The sequence below is a fragment of the Neopsephotus bourkii genome, unplaced genomic scaffold (assembly GCF_033783945.1).
Source record: "Neopsephotus bourkii isolate Nb327-2 ecotype Australia unplaced genomic scaffold, CSIRO-AGI_Nbou_v1 NB_845, whole genome shotgun sequence".
Lineage (NCBI taxonomy): Eukaryota > Metazoa > Chordata > Aves > Psittaciformes > Psittacidae > Neopsephotus > Neopsephotus bourkii.
Genome location: NW_026901341.1, coordinates 3,211,662 through 3,224,553, shown reverse-complemented (window position 1 = coordinate 3,224,553; position 12,892 = coordinate 3,211,662). Strand labels below are relative to the sequence as shown.

The 12,892-nt window shown below is 41.0% G+C and overlaps 1 protein-coding gene across 1 annotated transcript in view; it reads left to right on the top strand.

Annotated features, from left to right (window-relative positions):
* The window catches only part of PCSK2 (proprotein convertase subtilisin/kexin type 2), a 109,333-nt gene that overhangs the window by 8,776 nt on the left and 87,665 nt on the right, over positions 1-12,892 (top strand). The window lies entirely within an intron of this gene.

Here is a 12,892-nt window from a genome sequence, read left to right as displayed (position 1 = left end):
TGTCAAACCCAGGATTTCTCCAAGTAACCTGAAGCAGTCTGATGTGTTGCTCTTGTTGTAAATCAAGGCAAGCTCTGCATTTAACTCTTACAAATTCATTGAAAAAGCTAAATCCGTATTATGGAAATGGAGATTTAATTTCAGCTCAGCGGTCCCAGGCTGTGTTTTGGGACAGAAAGCGCTGTCCCAGAGAGAGCTGGATTTGGTGTGGTGTGAAATTCTGCATGGCCACCACTCACAGTTATCAGCCAGCGTGAAAACTGGTTTGGTCATGGATTCATGACAGTAGCTCAAACGTCTAACTCAGCTTAATGCTGGCTGTGTTCAGCAGGTAGTGGGAGCTTGGATCTAGAAAAGGGAGTTACGAGCTAGCCTGGTTTTACCATTGATACACTGGGATTATAAACAATTGAAGTAGTGATAGCTCTAGGTTACTTGCTCATGGAGTGAACTGGGAGGTAATGTTCCTTGTCATGTATTGCCTACCTTCTCAAACAAAACTGTGTAAATGTTATGTTCTTAGCTACTTTGTCCACAGAAAGCAAATGGAAGGAGTGACCTCGGTGTTTACATCAAACCAGTGGACAGTGTGTCCCACGTATTCATGACTGAATTAGATTATTTACTTACCTATCAGAGCTGCTTTCCCCTAGAGTATAGAACCAAACTGGGAAAACCTGACCCCAAACAAATACATATTTTGTTTTTATTTTTAAAAGTAGAGAAACTGGTACTGTTATTAGATGGGCATTGGATACTAAACTACAGCCAAACATGTGAATCTCTTCCCTTGATGGATGGTAAAAGGTGGGATAGAACCTCACCTCTCCCACTGACAGAAGATTCTCCTTTGTGCCTTCTCACAGAATTGTTTGGTTTGGAAGAGACCTTAAAGATCAATCAAGTTCCAACCCTCTGTCATGGACAGGGACACCTTAAACTAGACCAGGTTGCTCAAAGCCCAGTCCAACCTGCCCATGAACACTGCCAGGGATGAGGCAGCCACAGCTTCTCTGGACAACCTGTGCCAGTGTCTCACCACCCTTATAGTGAGGAATTTTTTCCTAATGTCTAGTCTAAATCTCCCCTCTGTCAGTTTAAAGCTGTTCCCCCTTGTCCTGTCACTACATGCCCTTACAAAGAGTTCCGTTCCAGCAGAAGTGAAATACTGTTATTCTCAAATCTACTCAATCATAGATTCATAGAATAGTTAGGGTTGGAAAGGACCTTAAGATCATCCAGTTCCAACCCCCCTGCCATGGGCAGGGACACCTCACATTAAACCATGTCACCCAAGGCTCTGTCCAACCTGGCCTTGAACACTGCCAGGAATGGAGCATTGGCAGCTTCCCTGGGCAACCCATTCCAGTGCCTCACCACCCTTACAGTAAAGAATTTCTTCCTTATATCCAATCTAAACTTCCCCTTTAACCCATTACCCCTTTTCCTGTCACTACAGCCCCTAATGAAGAGTCCATCCTCAGCATCCCTATAGGCCCCCTTCAGATACTGGAAGGCTGCTATGAGGTCTCCACGCAGCCTTCTCTTCTCCAGGCTGAACAGCCCCAACTTTCTCAGCCTATCTTCATATGGGAGGTGCTCCAGTCCCCTGATCATCCTCGTGGCCTCCTCTGGACTTGTTCCAACAGTTCCATGTCCTTTTTATATCGAGGACACCAGAACTGCACACAATACTCCAGGTGAGGTCTCACGAGAGCAGAATAAAGGGGCAGGAGCACTTCCTTCGACCTGCTGGTCACGCTCCTTTTGATGCCGCCCAGGATACAGTTGGCTTTCTGGGCTGCAAGCGCACACTGAAGCCGGCTCATGTGAAGTTTCTCATCGACCAGCACCCCCAAGTCCTTCTCCGCAGGGCTGCTCTGAATCTCTTCTTTGCCCAGCCTGTAGCTGTGCCTGGGATTGCTCTGACCCAGGTGCAGGACCTTGCACTTGGCATGGTTAAACTTCATGAGATTGGCATCAGCCCACCTCACAAGCGTGTCAAGGTCCCTCTGGATGGCATTCCTTCCCTCCAGCGTATCAACAGAACCACACAGCTTGGTGTCATCGGCAAACTTGCTGAGGGCGCACTCAATCCCACTGTCCATGTCAGCAACAAAGATGAACAGTTTTAGTTTCTCGTGAGGGACTGCAACCACCCTGAATGAGTGCTCAGTGAGTGAGCACTGTGCTTGTCCCCTGCTATGCAACACCAAGTGCAGGAGAAGCTTCTGCTTAAGGCTTTTAGCAGCAGCCAAGATGTGGTAAATTAGCTATCACCATGACTGGTGGATTCTCATCGGTCCCACAGGGACCTTATGCTTTACTGTGCAGTTAATTTTAGAACTGTGTTGCAGCTGAATTTAGTGATTTAGAAGTTAGTCTGTACCAGTTGTTAAGTGGAGCTGTCAATTCTGAATTTGGGTAAAGAAGTAGCAAAAAATGAGAACTGGAACACGTTTGCAAGTTTGGAAAAATTGATTTAACATTGGTGGAATCATGGTTGTGAATCAGGACATCATCTTAAGTTTGGTTTTCACAGCATTTCTGTCTGTTAATTTTTACATTACCATTTTAGCTCCAGAACTTCACAGTGTAACGTACTTTTCTTCACATAACTCTAAAAGCAAACAGCAAATAGATTTTTTTACCTCTTTCTTCTGATGGGGGTTAAAATACTCAATTTCATTCTGTAAAATCCCTTTTCCCTCCCTTCTAATTGAACATATTTTAGTCATGTTAAATATATTGTATATATTGTAATATGTATGCAGTAATATATTGTAATTTATATTGTACTGTAGGGAAACCAGTGTTCCAGGCTCTAAAGGCTAAAACATGATGAGTGATTAATTAAAAACCCACATGTACCTTGCTCTACTGGTGTAATAGAAGCAAGATAACATATCAGCACAAGCTGGATTGACCACAAGTTCTGCTGGCAATAAACTTCTGTCACTTATTAATTGTTACTAACAAACAGTAAAGACTTATTTCACAGCTGCCTGAAAGGTCAATGAGGTAGGATCAGGCAGGAAGGGGAAGAGGTGGTGCTGCTATTTTCTTTCCTTTCACATTGTTACTGCTAGCATTGAGGCAGATTTGGGTCATCCTTCAGCTTCTGATTTGGAGCTCTTGCACCCACTCAGTGCAGTTAGTCTGTTGTGATAATCATACTGTTGTGTACTGGAGCCATGATGGCATAAGTAATGGCAGAATTTGCTTCTGACCTGGTCTCATAATCGTGGGGATTAATGACTTTCCCTTGGCAGAATCAAGCAACTTTACAAAAATAAGGAAAACAGCTGTATCCCAAGATTTCCTCTTTTCCTTGGCTCCACTGAAAACCTTTTTCTTGAAGCTTCCTTGACCTGCTGCTCTCAAGCCTACTATCTCAGATTAAAACAAAAACAAAGCAACAAGTGCCCCCCTCAACTTTAATATCAGGGTTTTGTTTCTTGTTATCCATCAGCTTCTCTTCCAGCAAGCACGTATTTTTCCCTGGGAATTGACACTTCTCTGGGAACTGGAAGACCTACTCAGTGTGATCTAACAACTGAAACCTCCCTGTGAAGCACTTGCTGTCAGTTGACTACTGCTTGGCAGCCTAGCATTAAACAGGCATGAAGAAAAAAGGGAAGAATAAAGGTTTTGAATAGAGAGCTACATGTCTTCTTTACATGTTTGTCAGGGCTAGCATCTCTGCATTAGTGAAATTCACCTTTTATGTGATTTCTTGAGGAGCTCTTGACAGTAACCAACTAATTTTGGTCTGAGCTGCTTTTTTTACAGCACTGCTTCATTAGAGCTTGAATTTGTGACTGGTTTTTGGGGCTACATTAGCTGAACACTTGCACGTTTGTGTCTTACACACTTCATTACATGGACATAGATGTAAAAGTATTGCTGAATTGCTCTGCTGAAATCCAGGGTGTCAGAGTGTAGCTGTGTTTTGCCCCTTTCTATCCTTGACATACAAGTACCAGTAGTTTGAACTGGGGCACATTGCATCTCAATACTGTTTTAAAAATAGCAAACCTTATCTCATGGCTTTTATCTCAGTTTTTTAGAGGTGATGTGACACCAGGCTCCTGTGAGACAGTAGTAGTGAACCTGTTTGGTTACAAGCTTAGAAGCAGAAATGTGGTATAGATCAGGAGTGAAGCAAAGTGGCCTTTGCTAACAGTGCTAATTGCTGTCAACAATCCTGATCCAGCTCAGTTAGAAATACACCATTGTCACTTAAATTTTCAAACTCTAAATCAAGCTATTCCTTATGAGCTTTCCCTAAGGCAAGTGTACTGTTATGAAGAAGAGATTTCCAGCATGTGTTATTAAAACATACTAAAATATTTACCAAATATTTGTTAAAGAGGTGCCTGATTGCGTAGGTATATATTATATGTGTAGATATACCCATTAATATATGTTTACAATGGCACTTGGCATTTTACAGTTCGAGTTTTATAGCATAGTCTATAGTGCTGTGCAAACATTAATTAAATGAATCCTATCAATAAATAACTAAACAAATACTTATTAGACTGTGCCATTTTACATGCAAGGCAACTGAGACAACATTAGAGCTATAATTGTTTGAGATTCTCTTGATACTAGGAGGCACTGGGGTTACCCAGCACCTCTGAAGATGAGTTTTAGTCTTAGTTCTGTCCTACAGCAGAGTGCTAACATACGAAGCAGCAGCAGAGAGGGCAGTGCAAATGAAAGGATTCTGGATAGGTGTGAAAACTTTCATAGAGTATCATCACCTTGGGAGATGCTTTGAAAACATAGAAGAACCTTGAAAGAGTGGCAGAATGCCCAGAGGAGCTCCATTACTCCAAGCAGGAGACAGGCACTTACAGCAAAATTTTTTTAGCCTTGGTAATAAAATGTAAAATTGGCAAAGCCACTTTCAGGGCACCATCCTTTTTTAAACTGTATTCTTAAAGCATTGACTGTCACAGGCTAAATGAGCCACAGTTATTTAACTGGGTCAAGTGCTGACTGGCTTTCTGGCTGTGGTGTCATTTACACTGCACAGATGAGGAGCAGTTCCTTGATGTCACTACTGACATGAACAAGTTAAAGTCTGGGCAAGTGCCTCGAAAGAATGTCTGAAGTATAATTGCTGTTTGTCTTTTTGTTTGGTTTTATTTGGGGGGTGCTTCTGGGAGGGGATTTTGGAGTTTTGGGTTTTGGTTTGGGTTTTGTTGATGATGTCTGTTTTTCTTTTTACTAGGATGAGTAAAATTCTCCCAGTGTGTACAAATTTAATTTTGTGCTACTGATATATGTTTTAAGAAAAGGTAATTGATTCAGCTTCTATTGAGTTGTATTTATTATTCTAAACCATGCGTGTCTTTATCTGTTGTGTGTGTAGTTGTTATGAAGCCCCTTAGCTGAATGATTGAAGGCTGCCTCATTTTTCCGGTGGCCATTTGTTGCTTCTAAAAACACAACTGTTAAGATGCCCACCGTGACTTTGCTCAGTGTTGAGCTCCAGGATTCTTATGTGGTTTAGTGGTGGTCTTGGCAGTCCTGGGGTAATGGTTGGATTTGGTGATCCTTAAGGTCTTTTTCAGTCTAGTTGAGTCCATGATTCTGTTCTTCCTAGTGCCCAGGGCTTGATTGAGGTGCTCTTCTTGCAGGATTCTCAGCATCTATGTAAGAGGGCATAATGATAATGATTGCTAGGCCTCCAGGCTGTCAGCTGAACAGTAATGGTCACCTATTTGAGGTGACAACCTGGATTAATTCAGACATTAATTCAAATTAATTAATCCAGTGACAACCTGGATTAATTCAGACAGTCCAATGCAAGTGCTAGCATATAATCAAGAGCATTCTTCTCTTCTCCAAATCTGGAAAGTATCCTGCTTTCAACAGTGCATGCGGTAGAATCAGTAATGGGTTTTATGGTTACTGGGGAGTAACAGAGAAATCTCTCTAAGATGCACAGATCCATTCACATGAACTAGAATAACACTTTTAAAAGCCTCAAATGGCTTCTCAAATTCACTGATAAAACTATCAGCAAATCCACAGTCTTGTTGCTGATACCTTAAATGACTGCTATGTGCTTGCAGGATGAAGATCTTCAGTGACAAACTGAACAAGATAAATACAGTAAAAACATTAAACCTGTGTGATTCATTCAATTGCAAATCAAATTCCAAATATTACAAACTTGAAACCAAACCAATGGAGCAGTGTTTTGCAAGCGCTTGGAAAAGCACTATGTGTGATACTATAAGAACAAGACTGATGAGAAAATGATGACTAGACATTTGACATTGGAATTCATCTACCTGAATGTGGACAGCAGTGCTCCCCTTACAGTCTCTGGAGTAGAAGAGGTGCTCTTGGGCCTCAGCTCTGCTTATTTTAACATGGCCACCTAAAGTAGGTCAGATTAATCATGCTCTAAAAGTGTATCTCTTCTTTTTTATCATGAATTGTGTGGGGAGTTCAGACGAGTTCCACATGAATAGACTGGAGATGTGTGTCATAGCAGTCCACAGCTGATTCCATTTCTTCCATTTACTTCCCTATATTTAATAAAACCCTCATGTCCAGCTGTTGGGAAGATGCTTTGACCTTGTGGTTGCTGCTTGCAAGAGGGACTAAACGAAAGGCTTTATTTTTTGGATAAATAAAATCCAGAGGTTTTATTTATATGTCCTGCAGGGTCTGTGGATATTGCATTTGACTTTACACTGTTCCTAGAGAAGAAGACATTTCACTGGGGGTGTGAGGGAACCTTTTAGAAACCATTGGAAGCTACTTCTGCTGGCTTCAGATATAATAGAACTTTTTAAGGAAGGTGGCCAGGATAACAGGAATACAGAATAATATCCTAAATAACAGTAACAGGTAGCCTTGTTATCATATGTATTACAGTATTTGCACAGACTTCTGGATCTCAACCAAATAGTCACAATCCTTTCTTATTGCCACCACCTGCTGCTGATTCCGCAAGAGGTGGCTGGACATGTATATGAAACAAAGTTGGAAATATGTGTAAATATCTAAGGTGTTTCAGAATTGTTTTGCAGGAGAAATGTACTGAGTGTTAATGGGTTGATTTGACAAAGGATCATCTTCTGATGGTGTAACATGAGGTTTACATTTTGGGAGTGTAAAAGCTGTGGCTAATACCTCCACCAGCCAGTTTTGCCAGGACAATCTGATTAAGCTTTGAGGGAGGCAGCTAAATAAGACACAGGTACAATGAGAAATGAGCCAGGAAGACTGAATCATAACACTCAGACCTGGACCTGACTGTGCTAGTTTTGAGGGCTCTTTGGAGCTTGTGCAGATCCCTAGCTCCACCAGAGATCCTTATGCTGAGCCTTCAGAGTAATTATAGCACATTAATGAGAAAGTGTGAAATCCCTGCCTAGGGCTGTGGGATGCAGTGGTCTGGATTTCATGTTGGGAATGCTCTGGCACAACTTTAGTTCTCTGTGCTGTTGCACATTTCTACACCAACGTTTGAATTAATCCCTTCTTGTCTGTCTTTTGTTCTATGTTATTTCGATGCCTGGGGCTGCCTGTGTTTCCAACTAGCTCTACTCTTACGTGGCCCTCGTCGCTATAGTGAGTGAGTGCTTTTGACTTCAGACTTGGCTCCCATCTGTGTATTTAAAAGTAAAATGATTTCTAATGCTAATTGGGGTGAAGGAAAATGAGAGAAAGAGAGTTTAAAAATTCATATTGAATATTTATAAGCATCTTCAGTGCATTTGGTGAAACTGGGATGAAAAGGTTTCTAAAAGGTTTCTAATTTCTGCTGGGAGGCACTTTGTTGTGCTTCAGCTATAATGGCAACTGAAGCAGTAGCGCCTGTAGGGCCCATGAAGACTCCATGTACATTTACTAGTGCCAGGTTTAGGTAATGTTTTCTGTTGGTATAATTACTGAGCAGTAATGGGATGAAAGAGCTCACCTGTGCAGATTTATGGCCCCTTTCAAAGTCAGGAGCTGTGCTTAGGTTTTGGTGGTAAGAGATGTTGTGTTTTTGTATTTATTTATTTTAATTTGCAGGATAGGTATTTTGTTTTTCCTCAAAGCAAAGGGTTTCTTCAGCACCAGTGCTTGTTGGAGCCCTTATATGACTGGCCACATATACAAAGGCAGGCAGCCCTGGGGAGGGTCTTTGTCATCAGCCTGGATGGATGAGGGCTTTCCGTGACTCGCTCACTGGAGGATCCATTTATGCTGATTTTGGTGACAATCAAAGAAGACAACCCGGGGGTAACTTGTTATACATCACCTTTGCTTGTATTTGAAATGATTTTGCTCAAAAGAAAATTGTTACAGAATGTTGCCTCAGTTGGTAGCTTGGGGAACCTTAACAATAAGTTGAAATAAGCCAGTTTTAGAATATTACCATATCAGGGAGAAATCATTGGAAATGATACAAAAAGTCTAGGAGGGTAATGTAGGGGTGCAGCATTATGTGATACAGTGTGAACGGTGGCATAAGAAGACTAGTTAGAGATCAGTACCATTAAAATAGAAGGAGGCAGTCAAATCTGTTCTTAAGCTTTTTGTGAGCATCATTAAGGTGTTTGTGAGGTGTATGTAGACAGAGCCCTGAAGTCAGTCAGTAAAATGTGATGTCGAAGATAAGGGGTCAGTAAAGTTTGATGTTAACGGTAGGCCTGGGAACCAAGTTTCCTCTACTTTTTGTGTTCTGTCACTTCTTAAAACTTACAGGGAGACATTATAGCAGCCAGAAGAATTGCCTTGCAGGGGAGAATCCTATCTGCCTATTTACAACCCTTCTTCCCGCTAGTGGCGTCTAGGGCAGCACAGTAAATTTCTTGCTGGGGAATATTTGTCAGATGCAAGGAGGGGAGTGCAGAAAGGCTGTGAACCGTGGATTTAACAGTTATTTTTATTTCAATGATAATTATACCTGGACTTCTCTGGTGGAGCAGTAATCTGAGAACAACCAGGATACCCCAGAGGTATTGGTACTACGCACAATGCGAATTGTTAACGAATGGTACATCCAAGACATTTTGCTTTCCAGCTAAGCCTCTTCCATTTAAAGAGTCTTTCTTTCCTCCTTTTAGTTGAAGACTGAATTTTCAAAGGTTATTTCTGGTCCACGTCCTTTTTAGGAAGGAGCTTAAAGAGGATTTCATCTTTACTTTATATAGAGTTAGTAACCGCAAGGAGGTTGCAAATCTGACAAAAAGGAGAAAAGTGGGTATATAAGAGTTTGCTCTACTTGCTGTGTCCTATTTGTGAAGCTGGTTTTGCTTGTATGTATTTTTCACCAGTAATTTTATATTGAATATTGAAAGTAATGAAGTGCCTGTAATTCCTGAGATTTTCAAGAGTCCTATTTTGTATTGGTCCATGTTTATACTTCAAGGCAATAGCAGACCCTTTTCTAACTCTAAATAATCCTCCTCACTTGAAGTACTTTCCAGTGGTTAGTTATCTTACATAATTGCTAATTTTCTCTGAGGACAGGGAATTTTGCGTCTGTCTTGCAGAAAGAATCTGAACCTCCAGGCTGAGTGCATCATTCTTCCATGTTACATTCAGAGCCTGCTGCTGCTGAAATAGGAATTTCACTCAAATACAATTCCAGCTTTACAATGAGAGTATTACAGAGTAGCTATTGCTGTTGACACTTTGGAGGGTTTTTTATGTACAGGAGCCCTTCTGTTTTCATTTCACTTCATTACATGCACTGTTCATTTTGCTATTTGCTATTTTGCTCTAGCTCCAAATCAGAGTAGATCTCCTGGAGCAGCTAATAGCTGGAATGTAAACCCTGCTGGGAGCTGCCTGCATCCTGCCACTTGGTTACTGCAGGGGAGTTACTGGCTCAGTAGCAGGAGTTCATCAGAACGGGAGCACTCCACTGGTTGCTTGTGGCATTCACAGATCTCAATGCAAAATCCTCATCAAAACATGTGACATTTTAGGCCTTTTGCTGGTATCTGACTTCTCTTTTGTGTACATTCATTAATTTTAAGGATTAACGGAAGAGTTTAGATCCTTCCTGCAGATTGCTTGGCTTCTGCTATTAATTATTCACAATCCACGGTGTTTGATCATGTCATATTTCAGGTGTTGCCTTCACTTAACTGCCTTCCATCTGTCCCCCCCAGGTTTCATTGAATTAGTGTGAAAATGAAGACCACGAGAACTGTAAATTGAGTACTGGGATGTCTGTGGAAAGAGTGGAATAGTCTCAAAAGTTATTCATGATTTTGTCCATAAACCTGGTCATTGTACTGAATGTAAATGGCCAGACTTGAGTACACCAGCTTTAGAAGTTTACTATATAATACATTGCTTCATTCTAACTGGCACTAGAAACTAACCCTGCACAGAAAATGAACTGTGGATGTGTTGTGTATTCCCAGATACCTCCAAAATTGCTGAGAATATTCCTTAATGGAAGAGCATCAAGAGCAATCTTCGACTGGAATTGATTTGAATGGTTGATAACAGAGAAAAAGAAGGAAAACAGCCTGATTTCACTGAGAGAATTAGAGGGGTAATTGAACCACAGCTTGTGCTGGGTGTAGTGGTTAGCACGATGAGATGGATTTCAAGCTGTAACTGATCTGGCTATTTAGATGTTTTTTCCCCTGCATATTTTTGAGTCATAGAGTAATGTATTCAACATGGGGGAAGGGCCTTTTCCTGGACAGTCAGTTCTACTGCCAAACTCTGCTTTATGGAAATACCTGATTACCCAGTTGGTAAACATGCCAGGTATATGCTTTTTAAACATAAATCTGCTTTTTAAAGAATGACCTCAGTCCAGACAGAATTATAAGATGCAGCTCTGAGGCTGGATGTGAAGCGTAGGAGAATTCTGTGGCCACTGCCATGAGCTTTCAAAGCCTCATTTCTCCTTCTGCTTCAGCTGTTGTGTTCTTCATGTATGTGTGGAGCTGAAGCAAGATGTTCTGATTATTTGCCCAGAAAAGCTCTCCAGTCAGCCCTGAAAATCAGCTCCAAGGAACCATTATGATTTTGATGAAATCTCCTTAACCTTTGATAAACACTTTAAAAGAGGTCTTTATATTGAAACAGAATGCTTTGATTTTTTTTTTTTAGTAACTTTGCATTTATGTATTATGTATCATATACAATGGAATTCTAAAAGCGAAAATGAAAGGCTTTGATTTCATTGCTGTTAAATGCTTTAATTAACATAAAAAAGGACTTTGTTGAAAAAATTCAAATCCTCGCATACTCTATTTTTGGAATGTGACCAAATTTTAGACTTTCAGAATTCACTGTGAATCCTCCATTCCCACACTGCTCTGCGTGTATGCTGTAATGTGTTTGCAGAACTATACCGGTTATAGTGATAGATTTAATGAAACAGGAGATAATTTCATAGAAGGAAAATGATATTTGTGAACTGTATATACCTGTATACAGGAACAGTATCTGTTTTATGGCAGTAAGATCCTGCTACCCTTATTCAGCCTGGGTTTTCATAATGCATATTTCAATGTCAGTCTCAGTTTTTCAGTAGGGAACCTGCTAAGAGGTTTACATTATCATGAAATGTAGATAACAAAAAGGAGGGGAACAGGACTGTCACAGATGCTGTGGAGTATCTCTTTTAAGTAGTTATTTTGTATGCAGGGTAGCCTAACCTTTGAAGTTGGGATGTTCACAGCATTAACATACTTCCCAACTTTTAAAAGTGAAACTTAGTTTAAAAATACAGAGTAACTTGCTTAGATTTCTTCAGGCTTCTTCAGCCTGGAGAAGAAAAGGCTCAGGGGAGACACTGTAACAGTCTTCCAGTGCCTAAAGGGGCCCTATAGGAAATCTGGAGAGGGCCTTTTTACAAGGGCTTATAGTAACAGGACAAGAGGGAATGGTTTTAAACTGACAGAGGGGAGATGCAGATTAGATGTTAGGAAAAAAATGCTTCCTTGTGAGGGTGGTGGGACACTGGCACAGGGTGCCCAGAGAAGCTGTGTCTGCCCTGGCAGTGTTCAAGGCTAGGCTGGATGGGGCTTGGAGCATCCTGCTCTAGGGGACGGCAGGGGATTGGAACTGGGTGAGATTTAAGGTCCCTTCCAACCCAAACCATTCTGTGATTCTATGACTCCATGAAATGTTCAATGTGAAGTTCCCTGTTAAGTTGAAATGGAGAAAAATCTGTAGAATTTGAGATGCAAATGGAGGTTTCTAACTGACTCCTGGAGTGGGATGCTGAATTCCTAACTCCATGTATTTTAGCCTTCTCAAAGCTAAATGTCTCCTGGCCTTCCAGTCACACTCTGCCAGTCCTGCAGAAAGAGAGATGCATTTAGTAATGGACTTACAACTTCCTTCCCTGGTACGTGCTTTAGGTAGGGCTGGCAAGTGTTTGCTTGCTACCTAAATGTCTTAGGCAGTAAAGCTGTACAAACCTGTTTCCACCTGGACACTGTGACATTCTGTTCTCTTAATATTCTTCGTATGTTCCATTACCTGGTGTTCAGAAGAAATTCCAAATACCATGTTTTTCTGAGAGTGGAAATCGCTGGTTTCTGCCTTACTGCTTACAGCATCAGCTCAGGTGCATTATAATGGCTCGGAAAAGCACTTGCGTATCGCCTTGTGTAGCAGTTGCTGAAGGATTGTTTGCGGTAGTTTCAAATCATTTGCAGTTCATTTTGTTCTTTTCTTGTGGCTGTTTTAGGAAATGGGAAATAATCCTGATATGATTTGGGAAGCTCTTCAGAAATACTGGCATTGCTAACCTTAAACATAAGATGAAAATAGTACCAAGTGTGTACAAGTGAAGTCACGCATTGTAAACCTGTGGTAGATAACACTAATACTCCTGGGCATGCTTTTTAGAAGTAACTTAGAAGTGACATTACCAAGAGTGATTTTGTAT